Here is a 16,491-nt window from a genome sequence, read left to right as displayed (position 1 = left end):
AGACACCGCTGTTTTCTGTGGATCATGTTGGTACTACTGTCAAAGGTTAACCTGCTACCATTTGGAGATACATTTGCAGTATCCCTGTCAATGTTTCTATAAGCTAAGCTTTAATTTGCCGCGCATGCATGTACAGTATAGACACCCTGACTCCACGATGCATGGCAACAGGTTGTCCACATATAATGCAGCAGCTTGCGCAGGTGCCTCAAAGGTCATAGTCTGTCAAGGGTCTGAGGCAGAGGGGTTAGAGGGGTCACATAATCTGTTTTAAACTGTCCGCTCTTCCCACTGCTCCTTCCTCTGCCACCTGTCCCGTTTGTGGGAGGTTTGGCTTAGGAGGAGCGGTCAGCAGCTATCCGGACACTTTTCAGGTTGGTGGGAGGCTATGTGTGGAATGTCCAGACTGTGTGTTTGTGTGTCAATGTCGTGTATATTATAGAAAGGCAGTGTAAAGCCAGCACCTCGCCATGTTACCGCTGCTGAAGACACCAGTGTTTGTGCACTCTCGTGTACGTATCCTATATTTATGCATGGCTTGCTGAACTGGCCTACACAGAACACAATGTGCAGACCCCGGAGAGGCCACAGACACAGGCCCTCTGGTAACACTTCTTGTTGGAAAGGAAATTAAACGCACACACACATATATACATTACGTTTCATTTAGCTGACGTTTTTATCTGACATTTTTTCTCTATACACCGTACACACACACACACACACACACAAAGTATACTGTATATGGACACATGCATGCATTCTAATGATATGAATGTGTGTTTACTCTGTGCTGCCGGGCCACACCACGCAACACCAGCTTGACACCTGGCCTCTGGCCTATTTTAAATAAGGCACCCTTTTTTATGAACTCCCTCGCTTCACTAACATTTATTTTGTCCTGCTTGTCTCCTCTCCCCGATGTCTCCCTGCAGGCACAGTGAAGGGGATAAAAGGATCAGGCAGCCCAGGAAGACAGATAGAGACTCAGTTATTTTTTCCCAAAATTGCTGAACTGGTGTACAGTGTCAGGTGGCGTGAATGTAGCTATCCGGACTATTTTGAGTGCAATATGGACAGATGTCTGACGTGAAACCCATTTTAAACATTTTATGCCCAGTGTAGTGAGTTCTGTGAAGTATTTTATATTGTATTAGTTGTAAATTTACATTTTTGGTCATGAAGTAGATGTTATTGCAGATTTGGGTCCAGAAGTCAGCATCGGGAGTGATGGATAAATCTGGGTTCCATTTTATTGATGGTATGGATGAGGTTTGGTCAGACTGAAATTATATTACATATTTTACATCGCAACCATAAAGCTAAACAGAATTAACCATCAATTACTCCTTGTGGCCCTAACTATCGCCAAAAAAACTATCCTCTTGAACTGGAAATTAAGGAATAACGTACACATCACACACTGGAAAAACCTAATGATCCAACACATCTAAATGGAAAACCAAACCTCCTCCGTCATTTATAATACAGAACACCACTCCATCTGGTCATCCTTCACTCTGTTTTAACAAACATAATCACCACCCATTCTATTAATACACATTTTTTTTTAAAAATTTTAAAATTTATTTATTTGTAGCCTGAAACCCACATACATGCATATTTGCATACACATCAATCTACCCCTAACTATTAACACACATATACACACACACACACACACACACACACACACACCCTTCTCTCTGATGGACAAACACAATACTTCTATACACTAAATATATCTCTTGTTGGTCTGTATCTGTCTGTTTTGTCGTCCTGTTGATGTTATGTCTATGTATTGTCTTTATTTTGTTTGTGCAATAAAAAGTTTTTTTTTTAAAAGAAGCAATTACCTGCATTGCAGAGCGTTGCTTTCATTTGTCCACCTTCAAATGTGGCAATCTGCCAAGCTAGGATGATTTCATGCACAAGCCTGAAAGCATTGATAAACTGGTTTTCTTTTATATTAACTGTTTGTAAGGTTGCTTACAATTGGCATCGCATATTAGGTACCGGTAATTCATTATTTATAATTGTTATAGATGATTTTATAAAATGACACAAACTTGAATATAAAGCTTTAGAGACAATATTTATGGTTCAGTTTGTGCTTGATTAATGTTATCAGGAAGACTGCATTCAGCATAAAGCATGTACTATATTCAGAAAAATTTATATTTTACAAACTAATGATATGAAAAATGTACACACCTGCGAGTAATATTAGTCCAATGTAAATGGAACATTGACAGCAGTAGCATAATACTCTTTAATATTACAGACAGACAAACACTGAGTTCCAAAGTTCAAGTTGAGGGGAAACAAAGACAGATGAAGGATGGGTTTCTGACATGAGCTGTCACTTGCGGCTTATGTTCCAGAGAGCTGAAGTGTGAAACGTTGTCTTCCAGAATGAAGAAAACATATTCAAAGTCCCATTAATGCACCATGCTCTGGGTTTGGACCTCTTTCCCCCTTGCTGAAATAGTCGTATGAACTCCAAATGAGTTCTAATACTTGTGTTATTTTTATTTGATTTTTTCAAAATTTGTTTGCGCAAAATAATTAAACTAATTTTACTTTTATAACATATTGTGATTAACTTAATCAACATGACCTAAACTTTTAAGAACCCTTGAGGTTTTGCATAACAATGCAACAGAACATGGGATGAATATTCAGAATCCAAACATTGCCTGTATTGAAAAAATATTTCCATGCAGTGCTCAGCTAATGTCCTATGAGCCCTCTGAGGCAAATTTAAATTTTTGTGATTTGGGGCTACACAAAATAAACTGTATTAAATTGAAAATGTCTTCCACACTTTTGTGTCACATCTGATTGAAAAAAATTATGTAGCATCCATTTTCAGACCAACAGTTTTATTTAAACATAATTAGGGATTACTCTTTTAAGTTCCTACTTTGCTCAGCATTATACAGGGTGGGCTTCATTTTTGTATGTCGAAATTATTTAATTAATAGAGCTTTCCTCCTGAGTTAGGGTCGGCCCCGACCCGTTTTAGGTTTTAAATACATAAAAGATGTGAAAAAAAAACAGCCAGTGCCTCAGTCTCAGAGCAAAAAAAAAAGAAGAACATACATAAAATGTGTTTATTGCATCGAAGCTTTTTGACTTTGTCAGGAACCTAATATTCAACAAAATAAAAATAAAAAAAAGTTTCACTAAATTATAAAATGATCTGGTTATGACCTTTGTTTTGTTAGGGTCAGTTTTAAGTTTCCCAGGTGTCCCAGTTATAAAAATAAGATTTGGTTAATTGGGTGTTGTTTTTTTTTGACCTTGTAAATCTAAATTTTGTGTAATGACTTCTTCTGGTTTTTATTTTGTGTTTGTATTAAAGTTCTATTGCTGAAAAGACTTTAGACTTTTTCTTGAAGTAAAAATGCCTAGAGGCCCACACCAAAAATATGAAAACATACAACAATATTTTCATGGATAAGGAAGCCTAACACAGTAACCAAGAGATGAGAAACAAATTGGATTTTTAACATTGTGCGCAACTTTTTATTGATCTGTCCAAAGCATTTGACACGGTTAACCATGATGTTTTAAGGCTGAGGCTTCTCAACCCAGGGCTCTCGGAGCAAGCGATCGCTTGGTTCACGAGCTACCTTGAGAATAGGTCTCAGTGGATCAGATATGACGGTTTATCCTCTGATATTGTTACCGTCTGTCAAAGTGTTCAACAAGGATCTGTATTCGGTCACTTTTATGTACTATTCATGTAAATAATAATGGATGCTAACTGTCACTTCCATGCTGATGACACTGTGATATATTGCTGTACGACAACTCTTATGCTGTGTTCTCACCAAACGCGGCATGAATAATCTTTAGCAATCTTTTCCGCTATCAACTGTGAAACAAATAACTACTAGTTGTGCTTTATACTTGTTGTGGAAGTCATAAAAATATCGGAACATCAAACGCCCTTGTGTTTGCTTTATAACACCATCCGTAGCCACACACAGCTCAGTGAATTTCACCGACTCCAGGAACTGCGTCTGACTTATCACTGTAAAATTAGTTACCGTTTCCGCCATCCACCATGGAAGTAACTACTAGTTCTGCTTTATACTTGTTGTGTAAATTCCACATAGGTCAGAACGTCAAACTCCATCGTGTCTGGATTCATAATATTATTCGATGTCCCACAACAGCATCTGAATAACTCATGCGTTTTTTTCGTCGGAGTTGGGAAATTTCAACTCACGCGTATTCGTGTCATGTCTCAAACGTGGCCAAGTCGTTGTTCACGCCGCCTTAAACGTGTCTGTTGCGCTGGCCACCTGAAAATACATGTCTACGCGACCTGTTGCAGCTGTGCATTGACTTTGTATGTAATCTGGTCGCGCAACAAATCCTTGTCGTCTTTGGTGTGAACGCACCATTATGCAGGCAGTTGATCTCTTGCAAAATGCTTTTAATGTTATTGAAAATACCCTTTTTAACTGAAACTTGTTCTAAATACAGATAAGACAAAACGTATGTTGTTTTCAAACAGTCGGAGTAGGCCATAGAATATACCTAGAGCCTTTAGTTATTAAGCTCCTCTTCTGTATAATAAACTTCCACTTTCTGTCCAGGGGGCAGGTATGGTCACCTCATTTAAGAGGAGACTGAAGACTTTCCTCTTTGATATAGCTTATAGTTAGGGCTGTCTCAGGTTTGCCCTGGTCCAGCCCCTAGATATGCTACTAAAGGCCTAGACTGCTGGGGGACATCTTAGAATACACTGAGCTCCTCTCTCTTCTCTCCTCTCCTCTTCTCCTCCTCCTGTTCTTACTATTTTTCTGTTTAAATTATTGTCTCTTCAATGCTCATTACTGAGTCTACTTCTTTTGTGGAGCCTCTGTGTTTCCTCGCCTCTAGTTCCTGCTGCGATAGATCATGGCTGTGTCTGGAGCTCGTCCTGCCCCCTGCCAGGGATCATGGCTGTCTGGAGCTGATCTTGCATCTGTTGCTCTCCTGAAGGCTTCTTCCCTTTTTTCCCTGTGAAAGGGTTTTTACAATCTTTATTTGGGGGTGTTTTTCCTTATCCGATGTGAGGTCCCAGGACAGGGATGTAATGTGTACACTGGAAAGCCCTCCGAGGCCAATTTTGTATTTGTCATTTTCGGATATATGAAAAAAATAAAAATAAATAACCCATATCTTGTACCTTGAAAAACAATATAGCCAATTGTATTTGTTCTATTCTATTTGTATAGTGTAGTCCGTATTCTGAATTTTCTGAGTTTCTATCAAGTCCTTAAAACTGATAAGGTTATTATTGTAGGTGATTTTAATATTGATAGCCTTAGTGCTGCATTTATCTCTTTGTTTGATTCGATTGGCTTCTGTCAGAGAGTACAGGAACCGATTCACTGCTTTAACCACACCCTCGAACTTGTTCTTGCCTATTGCATTGACATAAAACATTTAATAGTCTTTCCAAAGAACCCTCTTTTGCCAGCCCATACTGATAGCAAAGTCTAATGATGCGTTCACATTCAAAGCATAGCGAATATTTGCAACACTTCAGGTTGTGAACGCAGCATAACGCCGCCTCTGCTAATCGGGCTAGACTAGTCACATAAGCATTGCAAAATATCAGTAGTATACAAATTAATATATACTTATGAGGATATATGTACTGTATGCGCATATTACTATATATTTGTATATTCATGTAGGTATAGATTACTATATAACTAGGAGTTTGAATATGTGTATGGGCGGATCAGTAAGTATTAACCCTAATAATTAGGGCTGAGCTAATCTGTTGACCTTCCAACATAAGAAATACATCTAATTAAAAGTGTCTTTGTTTCATTCCCCCCAGCCTAGGTTTGTAAATATAGTGATAAGGGATGGACAAAGTTGAAAAAAATTAACTGATTAATCACATGATTTTTCTGCGATTAATCGCATTATGCGCCAAATTCAAGAATGAAGTAAAAACTAGTATATTACATGCTTTTATTTATATACAGCACTCTGGAGCAACAGCAAGTTACATATATAGTTTATAAATATTTTTAATTTATTTTTTCTGAACAAGTACTGTTCAGTCGTAAGGGTCCCTGTGAGGGACAAGCCACCAGCAATTGATTCACTTTATACAAAAGCAATAAGTGCTTTTCATATTTTCCAGTTCAGTTCAGTTACGTTTTTCTTCCTCAGTGAGAAAAGTCCAGTCTGTGTTGTCTTGAACAAGTGCACTGAACATCTTCCGATGTGAGGAAAGTTCTCCTCTTTGAGTGAAGAGTAAAGATCCAGAAGTGATACTGATTTAAAGTTCTCTGTGGATCACACCTTGGGGTCAGGAGTTTTGCGCATGCGCGATTAACTTTCAATCTGGACGCGGAGGCTGCAGGTATAGACTGACCGCTTGTGAGCGTTTTTTTTTTTTAGGTGAAGCGGCTCGCGGGAGCATCGCTACTCGTTGAGAACGTAAGATACAGAACAATACGTGCTTTTACGTCAGTCGGCGAGACTACGGAAGCGCGTGCATTCAAAGTGAAAGCAGCGTCGCCGTAATTGCGTTCACGGCGTTTATCTTATTTATTTATTTTTCATGTTTGATCAACCTCACGCGAGCATGAGTGGGAGAGCCGTGAGACGCCAGCTCTGAACTACGTCTGGAGAGATTTAACGCGATAAGCTCCTCCCAATGCAAAAAAACAAACAAAAAAAAGCAACAAAAAAAAAAACGCATGATCAAATAGTTAACACCGTTTATTATTATTATTATTATTATTATTATTATTATTATTATTAATTATCAAATTAATCTTGCGTTAACGCGTTTATCTGCCCAGCCTTACTAATAATACATTGACTCAATTGAAGCAGTGATAAATATTCTTATCATGTGTCCACTCTAATCATTTTCTACAATAATATGGTGTACCAACACTGTCATATAATGAAGCCTCAATGACCACTGCCGTTCGTTACGGGGGTTTTCAAGATTCTGTACTTGGACCAATTTTCTTTATATATGCTTCCCTTCGGGAATATTATTAAAAACTGTTCAATAAATTTTCACTGCTATGCCGATGGTTCTCAATTATATCTATCGATTAATCCAGATGAAATCCACCAGGTCGCTAAACTTCAGGCGTGTCTTAAAGACATAAAGATCTGGATGACCTGTAACTCTGTGCTGCTGAACTCTGATAAGACCGAAGTTATTTTACTCGGTCCAGAACACCTCAGAAATCCATTATCTAATGATGTAGTTTCTCTGGATGGTATTTCTTTGGCATCCACCACCACCGTAAGGAATCTTGGAGTTTTATTTGAATAAGACTTGTCCTTTGATCCACAAATTAAACAAATTTCAAGAATTGGCTTTTTTTTCACCTACGTAATATTTAAAAAATCAGGCATATCCTGTCTCAAAAAGATGCAGAAACGTTAATCCATGCATTTGTTACTTCAAGACTAGATTACTGTAACTCCTTATTATCGGGCTGCTCTGGTAAGGCCATTGGGTCTCTCCAGTTGATATAGAATGCTGCAGCTCGTGTATTAACGAGGACTAGAAAGAAAGATCATATTCCTCTCCATTCCGCTCCTCTCCACTGGCTACCTGTAAGATTTAGAATTATATTTAAAATCCTTCTCCTTACCTATAAAGCCTTAACTGGTAATGCCCTATTATATGTTATGGAGCTTATAGTGCCATACTACCCAACTAGAGAGTTACGTTCATTGAATGCAGGGTTACTTGTGATTCCCAGAGTCTTAAAAAATAGGTTGGGGGCTAGAGCCTTCAGTTATCAAGCTCCTCTTCTGTGGAATAAGCTTCCACTTTCAGTGTGTGTGCATATCCCCCTAGATATGTTACTATGTCTAAGGATACATTGAGTTCCTCCTCTCCTTTTTTTCTCTCTATTCTTTTTTTCCTTTACCTTCTCCTTTTTCCTTTTTTTATTTTCTCCTTCTGGATAAATTATTGTCTTTCAATGCACATTACTAATTCTACTTCTTTCCGGAAGCCTCTGTGCTTCCTCGCCTCAAGTTTCCTTGGATCATGGCTGTCTGGAGCTGGACCTGCCCCCCCACAACGGATCGTGGTTGTCTGGAGTTGGTCCTGCCCCCCCATCATGGATCATGGCTGTCTGGAACTGGTCCTGCATGCTACGATGGACTGTGGCTATCTGAATTGTGGTCCATGCCTACCACTCTTTATGTGAATAGTTTTTGTCATATTCATGTAATGTGCTGTAACTGTTACATTGCTCATTTTTGTCACATGACATCTATTGCTTCTGTCCATCCTGGGAGAGGAATCCTCCTCTGTTGCTCTTCCTCAGGTTTCTTCCCCTTTTTTTTCTTTCCTGATCCGATGTGAGGTCTTGGGACAAAGATGTTATGTGTACAGATTGTAAAGCCCTCCGAGGCAAATCTTGTATTTGTGATTTTGGGCTAAACCAAATAAACTGAATTGAATTGAATATAATTATGAGTGCTTTCAACAAATCCATGAGTTTCTTAAGCGCCAAAAAAATGCGACAAACCGCACGGCATATAACAGCTTTCATAATGTTCTCCCTATCGTGGACTCTGTACAAACATGTACATCTAGCAAAAAACGAGTTGTGGCCTTGCGCTTTTTTTTTTACACAATCTACTGTGATCCAGTCTGCATACAATATGTAAGACGGCCAACATTCGGCTGCGCCATGTGGTGTTCATTGTACGGCTCCAGAAAGTCTTGTAAATAAATGAGTCCTTGTCGGCAGAATACATAGTGCTAATATGGGAAGTCATAATAATGTAAGAATGGATTTTGGCGATTTGGAAGAACTCTCTCCCTTTAAAACTAATATAATTAATATCGCCCCTTCATCAATGGAAGAGAGCTGCCTTTTTGTCTGGTGGGAGTGGCCAACTTAGTCAGTGAACTTTCACTAAACTAAAATCATCTTATCCTGAAAATTATCCAGCTAACTCAGTAAGCCAGGTACAAAAAAAGGGCCCTATCTATCCCTTTTTTAGGAGCTCTGGGGCTCAGAAGGTTTTAAAACTGAACTATGAATTAATGTGCACTGTACCTAGTAAATGAATTCAAATACATTTAATTAAGTGACTTGTTATTAAAACACATAGCTGGCTGTAACTAAGCATGGATCGTCTACAGTGTCAGAGATACTGCAAAATCAGCCTTAAGCAGTTTAGTGTCAGCAAAATCACATACATTGTCTCCTTCTGGTAGTACTGCAACACTTATTGGGAAAAGGAAAAAAATATATATTTAAAATGTTTTTCCCTAAAAGATATTCCCCCAGATGATGCAAAAGCACATTTCAATATTATACAATATAAACAGCAATATATAGATGTAATAAAGTGATTATATATTATAAAATATACAAACACATGAATGAACAAATACTGATAATTATTCTTATTATTCATGTTTCCTCACGTATTTTTTTTCATAAATTTAGTCTGCATTACGACATTGACTCACTACAGCATGTCTACGTGATTGTTTTTTTTACTGTGTATGTTACAAGTTGTGCCATCTGTAAACCGAATTCCCTCTGGGTTAATAAAATGAATCACTCAATTACTCCAGCATTACTGTCATTTCAGTCAGCCAAATCTTGTCTAGAAGAGGTGAAAAATCTTATTGCTATTTCATGACTTCCACTCATTGAGAGTGTTGAAACCCCTCTGCAGTGCAGACACCACAAATAGACCTGTCCAGCTTTCCCACTGTCACCTCACAACTTCTCTGTGTTTGAGGTCTATCATAACTCCTGCTGCTGTAGTGTGACCGACAATAATTAGAGTGACAACAGATACACTTGAACACTTATGTTATTACTGTGGCCCAATGGAGCCTCTGCAGTGTCATAACCGGTCTGCTACTAACAATGTATAATATACATAGCAACTAAATATAAAAATTTGTCAAGGATTTGTGCAGCATGTAGGGGCAAATTGTGATGGAAATGAACTTACGTTACATATACACACTACCGTTTTAATGTAGGCCTACTTATTCTTTACTTTACTTTCATTTAATACTACTTTATACTTTTTTTCTACATATTTGTATTAAACAGAAATAATTACATTGTTAAAAATTATTTGACATACTAAACCTTCTCTTTGATTACATTCTGTCTTTGAAGTCAGGACTGTGACGTAAAACTAATATTTTGTTACAATTTGATATTGCTACTTCTATTTAGGTAACATTATTTTAATACTACTTTGACCATTGGTCGAAAGAAGATAGCTTTGCTAAGCAGAGGTATTTTCTTGTATCTAGGGACCTAGAAATTTTCCCATTCATCAATTACAGTATGTCTCCCGAAAGGCAATCCATACCAAGACAACTTTATTCATGAGGTTAGAATGTTAAAGTATACCTTGCTAGCTGGAGCTATCTGAAAGAAGCTTACATGCTAGCAGTTAGCTAGCAATTATTCAGCACGTTCATTTCAGGTTTAAGTGTTTATTTAAGCAGAGGTATTTATAAGCAGAGGTATTTTCTTGTATCTAGGGACCTAGAAATTTTCCCATTCATCAATTACAGTATGTCTCCCGAAAGGCAATCCATACCAAGACAACTTTATTCATGAGGTTAGAATGTTAAAGTATACCTTGCTAGCTGGAGCTATCTGAAAGAAGCTTACATGCTAGCAGTTAGCTAGCAATTATTCAGCACGTTCATTTCAGGTTTAAGTGTTTATTTCTATCCACCACCACTAAACATGTAACCACAGGTTTTTGTGAGTGTGCATTGTTCAACCCAGTTTGTGAAATAGTAGCAACATGGAAATCTCTGATTCATGTCGATGGTTAGAATTTTAACATTTTTTGCATGTCACTTAGCAAAAAAAGGAAAACAATGCCACTTGAAAGTCAATTAGGATTCTTTTTGGTGGTGGACACACAAATAAAGCATCAACATGTATAAAAAACACTCATGGTTGTCAGTTGAGGAGGTGAATTGGTCAACCAAACACAGGATTTTCAATCGCAAGGCCAGTGTTCCAGATCCTGTGTCCCATGTTGTTGGAAAATGAAACATTTGCAAGACTGTGTTGCCTTATTAGCATTAGCAATGTGTGTGTTAATCTTTTGTGTAACCGATCACTGTGTGGCGAAAAGTTTACGACTGATGCCTGCTAATGTCAGCTAGACCTTTCCAATTAAACGCACTGCAGCTGTGAATGCAAAAGGATAACTGATCAACATTCCTCATAAATAACTTATTAATTTGCTTTCAGGCAATTCTTTTCAATACCCTAACAATTTAAAAGAAGTGTCTGAAATATTTATAAGCCAGGGTAAGTGGGCAATTTGTGCCTCACTAATGACAAGAGCATTCCCTCTAATTACACAAGTTGCAATGGGATTAGACAGTTCTTATTTCTTAAAGACCACTGACTGGCATAACCACTAGTATCAGCGATTCACCGCTGACATAGAATCAATAGAAGCTACTGTTGCACACTGTAGTAATAAAAGTGTGTAATTTAATCAAGCCCACTGTTTCCTCTCATAATAAAGCAGCATGTTTGAAGACCATGCCTGATGTATCAAGAGATTTGTACTAACACCCCCACACGTAATTAATAAGACAACGATATAGCAAAATGCCTGTGGTTCCCGACCCGAATTGGAGTGCTGGCAAATGCACAAAGCTCCTAATAAACAATATGAAAATAGAATTCCCTGCGGACCTCAAGAGAGTTTGAGATTTCAAACACAAGTGCAATACTGATGAATACTGAGTGTGTCAACCTTTTGAAAGAGGTGGCGAGAACAGCTCAAAACCCTTGAAGAAAATCTCACATTTATTTTAGCTGTGGCGCATGGCTCAGAATCAGAGACCCCTGTCCCCATACAACCGAGACAGAAGGTTATTGCTGATACGGTGAGGCTTTAAGGGACATTATCAGACAGCACAAACAATTAAGGGTGTCAATAATGAGAGAATAAGAGGGGTCTTTTGTGTACAGCCTTTTGTGGCAGAGGCCCCTCTGGCATGAAAAGACCTACACACACTGTTGGACCTCCCCCTCGCTGGTGTGCCGATGTAGTCATTAGCTAGTGATAAGCCTGGGGAGGCCGTGCAGGATCCAATTTGGGAGGAAAAAGATGTGGAATGGGGTCAATGTGAACTGTAAACCTATGGTATATACATTGCTCTTACATGAAGAAAGACTTCTAATCAAGATCAAAATATATTACATCAACTTTTAATGTAACACTGGGACCCCAGTAATATCATTATTGTGCCAGATTATTATTCAGCCCACTGTCATCATCAAGTTCATTTTTCCCACTGTCCTCCTCTCATGCCATGATTGACACCTACATCCGCCAGGCCTTGGAGAGCAGCCAGCCATTCTCTTGTGTTGTGGCTCTGCATGGTCGATCACGGGGGTCCCGCCCTCGGACTCTGGCTGCCAGGGCCCGACAGGGAATCACTCGCCCCCCGACGACACGTTTAGGAAGTAGCGCTGGCTGGTAATTGTCCTGTGCCAGCGGGTAAGATGAGGGGACACAGGGACCAGACAAAGGGAGGAGAGGATGTACGTGAGGGACAAGGCCTCCAAGCCTTTCATGGGAGAGTAGCCGTCTAGACATCAATGAATCACAGGAGAGATTGAGCCTCTTTTATTATGACTTTGGAAATTCTTGTTCCCCGCTTTAGGATGGGAAAAGAAGGTTGGTTTGTGTTTCAGGAGGAGGCATGGAGGTCAGACTCACAGAACTAGAGCTTGACCTTGCTGATACACAGTCTGATCGTATGATAACAGTCTGTACCAGGATTGCATGTCACAGCACCCACTCTCTTCTGTTCCCGATAGCTGATATTTTGTGCTTAATTTGAGTGGTTTTCCTTCAGAACAGTTTCAACCATAATTTTAATTTTAATTTTTGAAACTGCATTTATCTAAAGACATTTTTAAAACTGATTCTATCCAACTCATTTTCAATTATGGTTCCTAGAGTCTTAAAAAGTAGGATATGGACAAGAGCTTTCAGTTATCCAGGACTTTTCTCACTGAGTAAAAAAAACTGTACTGGGAAACATTAAAAACAGTTATTGCTTTTGTATAAAGTTAATCAATTGCTGGTATTTAACATACATCTTTGAAGGTAAGCAACAAACTGAACATGGACAAAAGAAAGTGTTGTTCCCTGATAAAATGCAAATGTTTCTTCTGGTACCTGTTCATGAAAAAAAATACACAAAAGTAGCTGTTATATTGTAATATATATATATATATATATATATATATATATATATATATATATATATATATATATATATATATATATATATATATATATATGTGTGTGTATATATATACATATATATATATATATATATATATATATATATATATATATATATATATATATATATGTATGTTAAAGGCCAGCAATTGATTAACTTCATACAAAAGCAATACGTGCTTTTCATGTTTTCCAATTCAGTTCGATTTTTCTTCCTCAGTGAGAAAAGTCCAGCCTGTGTTGTTCTTGAACAAGTCCACTGAACATTTTCTGTTGTGAGAAAAGTTATCCTCTTTGAGGGAAGAGTAAAGATCCAGAAGTGATTCTGATTTAAAGTGCTCTGCCATAGTGGATTAGACCACGGGTTGAGGAGCTTTGCGCATGCGCGATTAACTTTCGATCTGGACTCTGCCGGTGTTTAAGCGCTTTGTCGAAGCTTTTGACGAAGCTGCTTGTTGCTGCACTCGCTGCTTGTTGTGTTGAGAACAGAAGCTATATAACAATATATGCTTTCACGTCAGGCTCAAATCGTCGACGCTGCCTGTCGGTGAAGCTACAGAAACGCGCGCACACCTACTTAAATTGCCTTCAAAGTAAAAGCAGTTTCGCCGTATTTCATTCATGGCGTGCATCTTATTTATTTATTTTTTAATGTTTGATTGACCTCACAGGGCCGGTTTGGGAGAGTCGTAAGACGCCCAGGTATATATATATATATATATATATATATATATATATATATATATATATATATATATATGCTATAGATGTCACGTAGATGTCAGATGTACACTCTGCGGGAAGACGTTGACGTTTCACCATAGCACAACCAGCCTTAAGTACCATCTCAACGCGCAGCATGTTGGTCAGCGAGGGGAGTTCAAGAGGAATGCGCCAAACCAGCCTCACTGAACAACAAAGACCCCTCACTAAGTCTGCCTGTGACAAGCTGAGTAGCACAGTTGCGGAATGGATTGCAAAAAGCTGTCGACCAATTAATATTGTTGAGGATGAGGGGTTCACCAAAGTTTTGCGAGTGGCAACGGGGGACCCGAGCATTAAAGCACCGCAAAGACACACAATCGCGACAAAAATCCAAGCGCTGTATAAAGCTGGAAAGAACAAAACAGAAAATAACTTGGCTGCTACGGATCATGTGGCGCTGACAAGGGATCACTGGACTTTTGTAAGTAATGAGAATTACCTGGGTGACCAGAAATATTCTTTTTCCCGGACATGTCCTCTTTTCAAGACTTAAAAAATGCGTCCGGCAGGGATCCCAAAAACGTCCGGGATTTTGCCTTGTGTGATATTTGTGTTTCTCTGAGTCTTTCACAAACTAGTTATTACGCCCTTACAAGTTTTGTAAACGGTATCTCCCTTACGATCCACCTTCTTGCGCGAGCTCTGACTGGAGAGAGATCTGTCATTGATCGACCGATCTCAGGGTTGCCACATGCACAATAATTATCTTCCAAATACAACCATTTTGAGCCTTTGGTACGATACTACGCCATCACCAATCTGGCAACACTAAGCACCTTGTCACCTCCACTCGCAACAAATACCCTGTTACGCTCTGAAGAAACTAGTTCGGCATAAAACATCGCCAAATCAATAATCAACTGGAAATTCAGCGACAAACTTTTTTTTGGTAGTTTAGTACGACTTGTTCTTTTTTCATGAGCTTCAGATCGCGTAGATGCACGACTATGGAGTGGAATGAAACGGCCTATAGTTGCATTGTTTACAACAGCCCCCCAATGTATAAATGACAATGTATATATCCGTCTTTTATCATAAATCTTTAAGTTTTTACTAAAAAAATACCAAGAGTGAATGCGTTTCCCAGATTTGATCGTTCTTATGGACTTAAGAAGGCTCGAAGGCTATATCGTTATTTTTCTTTCTATGCTATTATTTTTCTTGCGTCAGTGTTCTGCAGCTGTGGGCGCACATTCATCATTACGCATGGTTTTAGTATTCCTTTGAATGTCAGATATAACTTTCCCTGACGCGGTTGCAGTGAGCGTTTAGTCGCTAAGAAGGCTGTTAAGAGTGGGTCAGACTGATCTTACGTTTCGTTCTTAGTGTAAGAGCTTCTTAAGCTAAGAACGACTCTGGGAAACACGTCGTTCTTTCACAGCAGTGCTCCTAAGACGCTCTTAAGTGCTAAGAGCGTCTTAACGAATCTGGGAAACGTGGCCAATATAGGTAATACGTGATTAATCATGATTAATCCACAGAAACCTGTGATTAATCTGATTAAAAATGTTAATCATTTCACAGCCCTAATATATATATATATATATATATATATATATATATATATATATATATATATATATATATATATATATATATTAGGGCTGTGAAATGATTAAAATTTTTAATATAAGTTCATGCGTTAATATCGCGTTAACTTTTCAATCAATTAATGGCGTTAATTATTTGATCATGCTTAACTGCATTTTTCTATTTTAAAAAACATTTTGGGGCTTTTACTTTGAAGGCGATAATTTACTTCCGCCCTCGGGCTTCCATAGCATAACCGGACTATTTGCCGACTTGAGCCAGACGAGAAAGCACGTATTGTTCTGTAGTTTCTGTCCTTAACGAGCAGCGCGAGAGCGAGTTGCCTCACAAAGCTTCACAAGCGTCACCAGCAGCTCGCTCTGCAAGCTCAGCAGACCCGGACTGAACATGCGCAAAGCCGCCGCTGATACCTGTCAGCTGTCCTTCACATCTCCACCTCATTCAACCAGAGGTTAGTGCACTTGTTCAAGACAACACATTTAACTGCCATAAATATTATTTATGTTATTTTATAATCTTATTTTTATGTTTTCTACCTGTTACTTGAATATTGATTTTGTTTACACGTAGGAACTATCTTTTCTGTTTATGTTGTGCTGGGACGCATTTCTTTGTTACACGCTCCTGAAGACATGTAGCGAGCGGTAAACGGTTTTCAGTACTATGCTAAAGAATGCAAGTATTTTTTAAGTATTTTTATTTGCCAATTTGGACTTAATTTCCCTCTAGTTGTGTGCAGCCAGCGAGGTACGTTTTGTTAACTTGTTAATTTGTCGCGCACATTTACGTGTTTTAGTTTATGGTGTTAAGTGAACGCTAACTTGTTTTGTATGTGAAATGTATGTTTAAACAGTTCGACGGTGGATGATGGAAGGTGGATGATGG

This window comes from Clinocottus analis, unplaced genomic scaffold, assembly GCF_023055335.1.
Source record: "Clinocottus analis isolate CAN_PGR_092001 unplaced genomic scaffold, fCliAna1.0.p SCAF_12, whole genome shotgun sequence".
NCBI lineage: Eukaryota > Metazoa > Chordata > Actinopteri > Perciformes > Cottidae > Clinocottus > Clinocottus analis.
This window is presented reverse-complemented; position numbering follows the sequence as displayed.